The sequence below is a fragment of the Varroa jacobsoni genome, unplaced genomic scaffold (genome assembly GCF_002532875.2).
Source record: "Varroa jacobsoni isolate VJ856 unplaced genomic scaffold, vjacob_1.0 scaffold_737, whole genome shotgun sequence".
Classification (NCBI taxonomy): Eukaryota; Metazoa; Arthropoda; class Arachnida; order Mesostigmata; family Varroidae; genus Varroa; species Varroa jacobsoni.
Genome location: NW_019213639.1, coordinates 129030 through 138459, shown reverse-complemented (window position 1 = coordinate 138459; position 9430 = coordinate 129030).

Genomic DNA, 9430 nt, shown 5'->3' with positions numbered 1-9430 from the left:
GAAATGTGGTCTTTATGTCAATGCGTGCACTTGTTGTTGATCGTAACATTAACATGCGCATTAGTGTCACGCAGGAAGCGTGACATTAATGCGCATGTTACTTAGACTTTTAACTGAACTAATTGATTTAACCTGATGGTCTATCGCAAAAATATACAATCAAGCTTGGAAAAAAAAGATGTGCCAAAGTAAAGTGCTACTAACTTGTATAGAGCGAAGTAGCGCAATATATGGTTTATCTACTTCGTGAAAATTATCAAAAAATCTCTCTTGCTATCTCCGGGACCATCCGGATCATACATACATACTGGCTCTCAAAAGTACTTGATCGTCTCGTTGTTTCAGACGAATTCGTCTGAATGCTAAGGCAAAAGATAACTGACTAAAGAAGGAAGTCTGTTTTTTTTTCTAGTAAGAAATCATCACTCATTACAGCCATGAAAACAGAAACTTACATAAATATGCATTCAGTTGTTGGAATCGTAGTACGTGTAGTAAGCGATACCTTTATATTTATCCTAATATAGTTCAGCTTGTCTACAGAATTGTAGTGAACATCGATCGCTTATTGGGGTTAATTGCTCCTAGTTATTTTCCCTACAGCTTTATCACTCAGACGCATTGGTTTGACGTAGAATATTATGGTCGAATACTTTTAAGGATAGCTAAATGTATATATATGCTTATCATGCAAGAATGATGACCCAAGCTTAGCTCTGGTAGCTTGTCCCCGTAGTAGTTTGAACCATAAACGCACATCGTTTCGAGACAGCTGCGTGACGGGATGCCTAACGGTAATACCGGACGTAAAGGTTTGATGCCCATATTTTGCAGATCGCGTGATGTACCAAGTGCAAAAACAACGAGTCCGCAAAAATTGAGAAAGCGGAGACGCTTAAGACAAGTGAAAGAGAGAAAAAGGTAAATAGAGCAATCACTGTGAAATGGCTACGATTCATCAGACAGCTCCAGTCGATAGAGGCTAAGTGGTGCTGTCGGCACGCCGTTATAGAGAACAACTCATTTGGGGGCAAGTGGCGACAGGATTTTGCCACTGGTTTGCTATCAAGCAAGATAAACATACGAATGACTGCGAAAAAGGGATTTTCAGGTTCATCTATCCTTGTAGTCCATTTAACATGTGATTAACTCTGGAAGAATGTCCTTAATCAGAAATCAGGGTGACCGCAAAAACAATTTATCTAGAAAGTGCGTAAAATGCCTGCAATGTGGCCTGAGCCTAAATAAAATTTAGTCCGTAAATCTATAATTAAAAACCTAATGTGTGGCATAAGATACTATCGGAAGATTGAGTGCAGGATACTGATTATTAAAAGGGCCGTCCAAAAGAGAGTGGTTCTTTGTGCGCGCATTCTGCCCAGAAAAGCGTACAGACAATGACGGATCCCTCCCGCTCATTAACACTCATTAAGTTATTCTAAAGATTTATAGAATCAAATATGAAGTAAATTTCTGTATTGTCCGACAAAGAAAAAATGTTTCTTAAACCAATTTAAGTCTTGTTGTTTTTCATTCAGTTTTTTCTATGGCGATGCCAATTTAAGGCTAGCTTCAAGTTTTAAGGGAATATGAAAATTTTACATACTTAATTCCTTGTTTTTGTTTGGCACGCGATTATAGAACTCTTGTATATTACAATGCATGTTCAACTACTAGACATAGCCATCCTAATAAGATCGCCGCTTATGAGCAGCTAAGTATACTCTAATCACTCGTATATTAGTCATATAAATTGTTTAACATAAAAAAAACTGAGAAAGTCGTTTAGAACGTTGCTTGCGATTTCATTTGCACGCTTGCACAGACATGATAAAATGGTCTTTTTTCATGCTTAATACCCAACAACGCCTTTACGTGTATCAGTCATGTCCCAGAAGGGCCATCATCTGACGTAGATTCCCTAGTATCCCATCATATAAATTGCTTACTAATTGCTTTTGAAAAAACTAAATTATCACCGCAAGTATTCTGTAGATAATAAGCATGTTTGCAGTTCAACTTTAAAAAAATTTTCTGCTAAAAAACCGTAGACCCACTTAGATCTATCATGGATTCCGACAACTTATATTCAGTAACTTTAACTAATAACTTATAAAATTAATTTGACGACATTCATTGCGTACGTCTATGATACGAAATAAATTCCAAAATAGATGCAGTGGCAAATGTGGGACTAGGGAAGCCATCATATTCTCAGGACAGCCTTTTCAAAATTCGACATAAGTTCTACGCTATCCGTGCTTTGACATTCGAACAAGCGATGCAGCGGCCTGTGGCGGGGAAACGTCGCATAAAAGCATCTCTCGTAACGCTTCATTGCGTAAAAGCATTCGTCTTCGTGGTGGTAGGGCTTGCCTAGGCCCCGGCCTATTTGCCTCACTCCACAGTATTGCGGCGCAGAAAAATAAGAACTGACATTAGAACACTCTCCGGCGAATTTTCAAGTCTCAGCACAAATTGTGTCACCTACTTGATCAAGCAATAGTGATCTATAGGAAGGTATTTCTTTGTATCTCGAGAGGTGGATCTGCCTTGTGGAAATGCTTCAAAATGCTCGTTCTTATTAGCAGGATTATACATTGGGGACATAGTATTAGGAAAACAGCTTACTATGAGGAACTCTCAAGGGAAGCGGTTCGCGTTTAGAGACCTTCTTATTCATTTATGAGGCTGACCTGCTTCTGTGTTTGAGCGGATACGTCTGTGCACTGGATCCTATGACTTACTTCCCGACAGCTGCGCCTATCAAGTTTGTGCACAGAATAAGCCAAACTAGAGGTTTTTTCAATCGATTTCTAGGAGGTTACTTATTTGTAACTTATATCCTTTAGATGAACCCATATGGATCGAGGTTCCAGACTAATAAAAGCAATTCAGTGTGTACCAAGAAATTTGACTGAATTACGCTCGTATAGAGAGAGGTGTTTTTTTTAAATCCTGAAACTATAGACTCGTTTATCCATCCTGTTCAACGAATATTCCAATCAAGCTGAAGCTTTTCGAGCTCAACATACGCCGAAATAATATTCTTTATTAGGATTGAATGAAACAAATTTATGGTGAATTTATTACGAAACTAGACTGTCCCTTGTCGTGCAATGTATAAGACTTACGGTCTACATAATAACTTCAATACAAATACGCTTTTTACTTTAAAAGAAGCTCGAAATGTAGTTGTGTAGTTTGTCACGATAAAAGTCTTACCTGATAAAAGTTCAGTAGTCTTGCACGCGCTTTCGCGAAGAATCCATTCCTAGCGAATCCTAATTCCTCTCGTTTAGCATACAATTATAACGCGTCTTACTTAATAGCTGATAAGGAAAAACTGAATAAAGGAACACATTACGTATCATTTAAGAATGTTCACCTTACTATTCAAGGTAACATATTCAAATTATAACTTTTCTACCCTCGATAGCTCTACTTAAACCTTTCTTTAGCAATGCTTCCCCTAACCTCGAGTCCTATTCGTTTTGGCACGCAAATTCGGTTCCGTCAAGCTTATTTACCATAGGCCAATTCCTTGTATCACACGATCCCAACAGGTGACCAAATGGCGTTGCATCTTCTAGAATTAACAGTATTAAATCCCATTTGAACTGACTGAACCTACAAATTTGTTTCCGAACCAGCCACAAACATCGTCTTGTATTTTCCTGTGGTGTGGTACAATCAACTCAACACGTAACATTGGAATTTAACTGCTGAAGCCGCGTCATGCACGAGGTAACTTTTATGGTAATTTTTACCATATGTATAGACGCCGTCCCGGTAACGATCTTCAGTGGATGTTTCCTTCTTTGCTCGATGTCTCAGTAAATATCTTTTAGCAGTCTTGTCGGTAAGACCTCGTGTATCGCTCATTAGCTCAGTGATCGCTCGGTCAAATTACGATTTATTTATTTTTTATAACACTTGGTTTTTAAACACTTATTGGTTTATCAATGTTCCTTGTAGCTTGGTTGAAATTGTTATTAAAATCAATCGCTCTCATAATTTTCTTCATGTTGATTATATACATATATATATATATATATATATACAAGATATATACATATATATATATATATACAAGATTATTAAATTATAAACAGGTTTACCCGAATTTACCCGAAGGCGGTGGCTTCTAGTAAAAAACAAGTGTGAGAACATAAAATAGGATTTTTTTTAAACATTATACTTTTTGAGATATAGACACTGAATTCGATTTTTTTTTCCTACGAAAACGAGCTTTTAAATCAGTGTCGTTTAACACACCTCTATTTGGCGCAAAAATATATTTTTATAGCTTTTCCTTGCAAAAGTCTATTTTTTTTAGTACAAATTGGTTTTTGTGTGACTATAGTTATCTAGTCTAGATGCGTATTTAAAGCAAAATTGTCGACAATTTCTTTCGTGTTTAGTCAGATATTTATAATAGCACATTTAGAATACTCACCAGTTTTATCATCTAAAGACCTACTATTGAAAAAGACTTAATTTTTGTGTATAATCATATCCAAAACAATCACGCAGCGATGGTTTTAATAAAATTCCTTGAAAATTCTCAGAAGATTTCAAAAACCTGACGCAATTTTGGAAATTTCAAATACGTTGAAAAGCTAAAATACTGAAAACGTTCAAAGGGGCAAAAAAACTATTCGAAGTCAGTGATGATTTGTAATGCGCGCGCATGGTATTGAACAGGTCGGATGTGTGGTGCAAAGAATCAATATAGCTATTTGTTTTTACATAGAGACTTTTTTGTAGAGCGGTTGTAAGTCAATACTTTACTTGTTTAGACACGTGAGGCAAACGCGGAGCCTAGTCTAACGCTATCAGTCAATCCGTAAATTTAAAGTTTTATAATGATCGAGTTGGATTCAAAAAAGGTGCTTTGGAAAACAGCTAAGGAACCAGCTAATAACTGATTTGGAAAGTTCTGCCGAGAAACAAATTGGTCAGCCAGATGAAGTCGTACGGGTCAAAGGACAAAGATCAAGAAACGCTTGAGCATCAGCTGTTCAGTACGCATACCGTGTGAACAGTACACTATATCTCGTGTTAATCCATATCTTCATTATGACAGCTCTTTTAGCGTAACCACACGTGGAAATTGTATACTGATAGTGTCTAAAGATAGATGTTAGCTGCTCATAAATCTAATTAAAGATAAGTCACTTACGGGCAACAGTTAGTATAGAAAGACATACAAGGCCTCAAAATCAAGAAGCTTACCCTATCAGACAATGAAGATAGCCAAGGAGACCAGCGCAACCATAGTGTCAAACCTCATAAAGGGTTTCGTTATTTTTTTTTTGCAAAACTATGCCGTCCGTGTTAACTAGCAAATATCCACTGCAAACTAGCACATAGAACGTCTTACTTCGAACGAATCTCGATTTTCGCTAGCATACCTCTTAATAGAGTATAAAAGAAACAACCTAAAAATGCAATAGAAATATTCCATAAGGCTCCAAGGACAGGCGTTTTTATTATTAGCAGTCTACTGCATAAATAAAGCTTGCAGAAATTTACGAGGGCAATGCTCTACTACTCGGGCACAACTACGCTGACGCAGTCAACAGCTCAAGCACATTGTGCTTCTTAACCAGACTCGTATGAGCACATACTAGTTTATTCATTAGTACCACTAATATTCAAGATACTATTTCAAAATGGTACCGAAGTTCACTGTCCACAACGGCTTCGTTCTTACGTAGGAAATTTAAGCTAGTTCGAATGTTCTGAAGTTCTATCGGCTTGGAGCTCGGGCCTTGTTGATTGCCAATGTACCCGGTTGAATGTGTCCAAAATTCCACTAACTTAAGTTATGTCCCGAAATGTTAATATGGATGGATACGTTAACGGATACGTCAAATGGATACGTTACAGCCGCTGAAATATTGGCGGTGCAGTAGTACAGCATCTGAATGACGGGATTATCTATATCATGAGTCTTTAGCCGCACCATTAATGACACCGTCCGAACGGGCTTCTTTTGAAAGATGGCGTACGCATCTTCGGACGTTATCCTGCTGTAACGAGGAATTACGTCGAGATCGAACGAGAATGTCGTATATCTAACAGTGGATAGCACGATATGACTTCACTATTCGGCCATCATGTCCGCTAGTTTTGCAGTTTTCAATGTCTCTGTAATTCAAGTGCTAGCGGTCGGATAGACGCAGACGCGTGCTTTCATTGACGATGTTATACACCTCGTCCACTAACTTTTCAATTGTAGCGTTCGATTAACTCGTTTGCCGTCTCTTAACTAGTACGTATTTGAACTCTTCGAATCGCCCGACACAAAATAGGGTAGACACCAGAATGAAGAGCACGTATACGACCATCATGACACCAACAAAGGGTGGGTGCAAGCAAATTGAAAAGCGGCGTCGTGATTCGCGAGCTGCAACTATTTCGGTATTAAGTTCTGGTGAACTTGTACTATCCGACAGCTATTCGTACGATATACAGCCGACGGCTGAAGCATTTACCGTTGCGAATGGAGGCCCCATACTAGCAGTATAATAACAACGTTCCACTGAACTTGAATCCCAAAAAGTTTCAGGCTATTGATGACTGCTGCGACTTTCCAGTAGCAGTTTGCCGCACAGTTTTGCTTGTGTTTATAATTACGAGCTTCCCGGCGATTTTCATAAATTTAGTGTTACCTGCATAGTGCCACAGAAGAGAAATCTTTGGAAGAAATTTGGCCTGAACAGGTGATTCAGGTTCCTAACGTCTGATTTAATACACTGAATAGAATTTTATAGCTTTCATTTGTACGAGCCGGTCGTTATGCCTTGCTAAATAATCTATTGACATATATTCCCCGTTGCAAACTGTCGCCAGAACGACGTAACGTTCAAACATGCACGCGTAGATTTAAGCTATCAGCTTTAGACAGATATCAATGGTTGTGTTTATTCATTGATATGATACTGTTAAAATCTAACTGCAAAGCCTGTCTCAATAAAAGATCCGATTTTTTATAAATACGATTTCGTTTTTAGATTGTTATTGAAATTCAGTGTACGTACTTGTCTCTAGCTTCGATACACAGTACTCGGGACCGTCGAGAACGTAAGTACTATAGTGGGCCTATTTTGTTGTGTCGGTTAACGTATTTTCACCATAATTGAGTCAAGTTCGCCCACCGCGGGACATGCAGAGAGATAATCAATGAGTCATTTTTGATCCATCTGTTTGCAGAAGACAATTTATTTGTCAGTTCAGCTTATGTTTGAACGTGACCAACTAGTGAATAGCACAGGTTCAAGCACAAAGGGGTATATGGCTTCACAAGACCAAGTCACGTAATGACAATACTAAACTTTATTAAAGTAGGCTTATTAGCGAACTTCTCTTGCCATGTATTACTCCTCCCTAGCAATAGTATTCAAAGGTCTGGACAAAATCCTAAAGCTTTGAAGTATCTAGTGTGCATGCTATCTGACATTGACCATTGAATTACACAGTTGGTTATCCGGCAACACGAAAGTATGGAAGACCGATGTACCAACATGGGTTCGAGACGCGCGCGGAAAGTTGAACTTCCGCTTAATCTTTTGCTATGTCAGCAGCTTCCGAGGCCCTGAATCGCACACATAATCTTATGTCATCGGATAGGTGAACTTAGGCCAGCTTACAATAAACCGGCTGTGATATGAGCAATTCGCATAATGCCAATTAAATCTACGGGGCACACAGAGATTGCAAAGATTCTAAATATACTGCGCGTATACCTGCAGAGGCTGGCCAAGCAATGTATCGTGTTATCGACTTCCTTAGGTGACTTGTGTCGAGGGCAACGCCGAAATCTAGCATACCCAACGCTTTGACTGCAGCAGGACCTCAACTTGGTCATCGGGGGCAATTTTTATAGGTGATGTAGAAGCAAGGTAGGGCTCTATTGACTTGACGAGCTAATCAAAAAAGCAATTTAAGAAAAGGCTAATAAAGCCGCATTAACACAAAAAAGGACATTATTGCAATAATGTCGCATGACAAAACAGCCTAGACGAGCGTTCCTCTTTTGTTTGTATTCAAGATACGTGGAGTTGTGGTTAAAATGTGGACCTTTCACAGATTACGGATTGCCTCCGGCTACCCCGTTTTGCAGATAGACCTATTTTTCGGCTCTTCTATCGACAAAGAAGTATTTGATGATATGCCATTCAGCATCCTCGTGCAGCTCAGCATCGGCCGTAAATAGCTCACGAAGGTTGATAGTACATTGGCGACAGTGCAAATGTCGCTTTCCCAACTGATGAAACAACCTAAGCTGATAAAGCTAATCCAGGCAATTCGAGTAACTTCTGAGCGACGCTCAATGGAGTTCGCGGGAGTTTTATGGCGGTCAGCAGTGGGTAGCGACCTTCAAGGCCGATCATATTCAGGCAATGACGCCTCAACGGTCCAAATCATTATTCAGCATTCTTTTAGAATGCAGACGCAGAAATGCGGCGCTTTTACGCAAAACTAGCCACTGTATACGTTCCAAGCATACAACGTTTATTTGCAGACTACAACTTCTGCAGTCTAGCCACGCAGTTACAGATACCGGGATTTGACCGGGACCGCGAGATTTTGGTACGCAAGTATTAGGTAGTCTTCGAATCTTCTTAATCTAATATAGGCCCTACTTTAATTAGCAGCCCCTTAGAAGGATACGACGGCGAACATACAGATAGCAGGAAAGCCATTACCGCCAAACAGAACAATGTTTTAAAGAACAAGACTCGATTTGGCCATAGGCAGTGAACTTTCACTGAAACCGCCTATATTAACCAATTGTAGATGGACTACTATATCGTATGCAGCCTCAGAAGCATCGTTAAAAACCTGGAAGTAGTACGTCGTAATCTTCTTGTCGCTCCGGCTGTAATGGCACAGTATGTGCAAATATCCCGCAACTTTTTCAGTCCTAGAACGAAACAGATCCATTGTTAATCCATCAGCAGGGCGCCCCATCGCAACGCGCGTAAAAAAAGCGTCATAAATCATGATGCTATGTGTCGTACGAGCACAGCTTATCAGATTAGCCTCAACTGGTGTGACACCGCGATTGAGGAGATGATGATTGATGCCTTCGTGGTTGATTAATGACACGTTAACCAAACGTAATCATAAGAATACATTTTCAATGAACCTTAAATCTTGCCCTTCGACAATGAAACAAGATAGAATATGGCCATCGTAGTTGGTCGTATAGCCATTGTTGTCTTTCTGTACGATCAACACCGTACACAATCTTGTGTTAAATCGTTGCTAGTAAAAACCCATTAGGGATCGTTCGCCACGTGATCATATTCAGTTGACAGCAGAGAACACTGTGATCGGTTCCTTGCCGCGAAAAAATGGACATTCAGACTTAAGGAAATTCATCATGCATGAGCACTTTAGGTCCGCCGACACAACT